Source organism: Triticum aestivum, chromosome 1B, assembly GCF_018294505.1.
Source record: "Triticum aestivum cultivar Chinese Spring chromosome 1B, IWGSC CS RefSeq v2.1, whole genome shotgun sequence".
NCBI classification, from domain to species: Eukaryota; Viridiplantae; Streptophyta; class Magnoliopsida; order Poales; family Poaceae; genus Triticum; species Triticum aestivum.
Genome location: NC_057795.1, coordinates 37,161,836 through 37,165,452, shown reverse-complemented (window position 1 = coordinate 37,165,452; position 3,617 = coordinate 37,161,836).

Sequence of the window (3,617 nt, the reverse complement as noted above, 5' to 3'; positions counted from 1 at the left end):
TTTGGGGAGGGGGCGCCTCCACCTTGCTTGGGGGGCAAGTTTTCCCTCTCCCCCCTGTCGGTGTCAAAACCGGTGGATCTCAGGTAGGGGGTCCCGAACTGTGTGTCTAGGCGGATGGTAACAGGAGACAAGGGACACGATGTTTTACCCAGGTTCGGGCCCTCTTGATGGAGCTAAAACCCTACGTCCTGCTTGATTAATATTGATGATGTGTGTTACAAGAGTAGATCTACCACGAGATCAAGGAGGCTAAACCCTAGAAGCTAGCCTATGGTATGATTGTTGTTTGTCCTATGGACTAAAGCCATCCGGTTTATATAGACACCGGAGAGGGCTAGGGTTACACAGAGTCGGTTACAATGGTAGGAGATCTACATATCCGTATCGCCAAGCTTGCCTTCCACACCAAGGAAAGTCCCATCCGGACACGGGACGAAGTCTTCAATATTGTATCTTCATAGTCTTGGAGTCCGGCCGATGATGAGAGTTCGGCTATCCGGACACCCCCTAGTCCGGAACTCCCTCAGTAGCCCCTGAACCAGGCTTCAATGACGACAAGTCCGGCGCGCGTATTGTCTTCAGCATTGCAAGGCGGGTTCTCCCTCCGAATAATTCATAGAAGATTGTGAACACCAGGATAGTGTCCGGCTCTGCAAAATAATTTCCACATACCATTGTAGAGAGAATAATATTTACACAAGTTCAATCTGCTGACGTATTTCATGGCATGACGTCACACCACTACCAAGCCTTTACTCGAATTGTTTTTATTGTTCCACCTCCACGCGTTTAGCGAAGCGGTTTCCTTGGCACGTCTTGTCGAAGCAGAGATCGTGTTCCCCTTATTCCGGGATTCCCATCAATACGGACGTGGGTAATCCAACCACGCCCGTTGCCACGCCCCCTCCATTGAAGGCGGGTTCCAAACGGTCACGGGGACGGCTCTCGGTATTCTTCCTCTTTATAATGAGACCAAGGCCAGTTCTTTTTCTTCAATCCTCAATCGAATCCGCCCCCCGCCCCCGAGTTCCAACACCAGGGCTCCAGATTCGAGTACCTTCGACCTTCGACAATGTCCGGCTCCGACCTACGGGGCCGGTGGATGCCCTCTTCCGTCACGGAAGAAGACGTGTTAAAGCTGAGTGACGCCAGGTACTTGACCTATGAGATTTCGCATAGGTTGCCTGCCCGAGGGCAAGTTATTCCCTCTCCCGAGCCCGGCGAGAGCGTTGTGTTCGTGTCTCACCTACGTCGGGGTTTAGGCTTCCCGATGGACCCCTTGGTGAGGGGGCTCATGTTTTACTATGGGCTAGAATTCCATGACTTGGCTCCGGAGTCCATCCTCCACATCTCATCGTTTATTGTCGTTTGCGAAGCCTTCCTACACACTACCCCTCACTTCGGCTTGTGGCTCAAAACCTTCAATGTGGAGCCGAAGATGATTGAGAGGCGTCATGCAGAGTGCGGAGGGGCGGTCATAAGCAAGAGGGCCGATGCTCCATGGCTCGAGGGCTCCTTTCAGGAGGAGATCGGCTTGTGGCAACAGGAGTGGTTCTATATCACCGCTCCCAGGGGCAGCAGGCAGAGGCCGCCGCCCGTCTTCCGCTCGGGCCCTCCACAACAGTTGACATCATGGGTCAACAAGGGGCGTGACTGGGGGCCGTCCAAAGACGTACCCCTGTTGCAGGACCGGATTCGAGGCCTCCAAGAAAGGGAGATCAATCTAGTCGCAGTGGTACAGGTTATGCTGATCCGGCACCTACTGCCCTGCAAACGTCGCCCCCTCCGCCTGTGGGAATTTAATACGGAGGGGCCACGAGCTCTTCAACACCTTATGGGTTTGACACCCGCGGAGATGTACAAACTGTTCTTCGGATTGCAAGAGATGCGTCCGGATTTGACCGAGGACGCCGGCCTAAGCTGCAATCGCCCGGATACTCAAGTAAGTAGCCCTGTGTCCGGACACATTGTGACACTCCAAAAATTTTGGTGTTTTGTTTTTCAAAAGAGCCTTGCTTGGTTTGAAAGGAGGTCATTTAAACCCTTCCTAAAAACCATCTTCTAAGTTTGCCCTCTCAAAAATCCTTTTCTTGGATTTAGTTTCTTTTAAAAGAAAACACTTTTAGTTTTGGGCTTTTATTTGGTTTTGATCCCTTCAAAATTTTACCATGCCACCTATGGTGAAATTTTCCCAAAACCTCTCCTCCCACTTTGGTACATTCCAAACATTCTGTCCAAACAAATAAAATCCATTTTTTGGATTTTTTCCAACTATTTCTCCTCCCAATATAAATCTGTCTTTTCTTTTGAGCCTAGGTGGATTGCAAAGCAAGTACCCTAATGCTTTTGATTTTTGACCTCAACTCAACACCCTTGGATAGTCCTTGGTACCCACAACCCAGAACCATCTTGATCCACTCTTCTCCTGTTCAAATATTTCAAAATTCACTCACTGCAAGTTTGGACCAGATTTGCCAAATTTGGTGAAATTCATATCTACACCTCTCCAAAAATTCTACAAATATTCAGGCAGCCTCTAGATGCAATGAGAGGCCCCTCCACCAAAAACCAGCTCAAGGAAAAATCCCTACATGCCTGGATCATTCTGTCGAACACCTTGCATGCACTGTTCTAGTCATATTCAGTTAAATTCAGACATTCAGTGTCGATCTTCGTCAGTGACTTCAGTCACGAGCTCACAGTGCGCTTGGCACGTAGCTCACGGCCAGGCTTGCTTGTACGGAGCCTCACACGCGCGCTTGGCGCCTTCCTGGCGTCGGTGGCACCTGGCCCGCCTGCGCCGGCGTGTCTTGCGGCGGCCGTAGCGCCGTAGAGGCCGACAGGAAGCAGAACGGCGGCACAACGCCGTTCGGCGCCGCCCAAGCGTCCTGGTGGCTCCGCGTGGCCACCTCCTTGCCAGTGCACGCATGCGGCACCGTCGCCGTGGCGCGGCACGCAGAGCGCGCACCCTGCCGCCGACGGGCCCGCACCACCCCGTTCCGTCGAGCTCCCCCTAAAACCCAATCCGACGCGGTTAGCATCTAAACGGAACCAGGGAACATCCACGACGACGCTCAACCTCTGAACCCTCCGTGCAACCACTGCGCCGCCGTAATCACCTCGCCGGAGAACCCCGTTCTCGGCAACCGCCTCGGGGCGGCTATATATAGCACCCCGAGCTTGCTCTCGCTCCGCACGACTCCACCATCTCACCAGACCCCGCCCGGCCACTGAACGAGCCTCGAGGGGCCTTTCCTCCTCGACTCCGGCCACCTCCGTCCGCCTCGGGCTCCGGCATTCGTTCTTTCCGGTGAGAACCCTCCACCGCCCTACTTTCGACGTAGCCTCGTACCACCTCTAGTAAGATAACCCCCAGCTAATTTTGACCTCGCAGCTCTCTCCGGCGAGATCCACGACCACCCGAACCGCCGTCCGCCGGAGCAAGCGTCGCCGCGAGTGGTACTCGCGGCGACCCCACCACCTCCCACAGACGCGGAATGGCACCTGAACACAGAGGTACACCCCGATCACCTTACCTCGCCGTGGATCGCCGCCGGCGACCACCGCACCTCTCGGCGCCGTCGCGCTCTGTTTTCCTCGTTTGAAAATTCAAACCT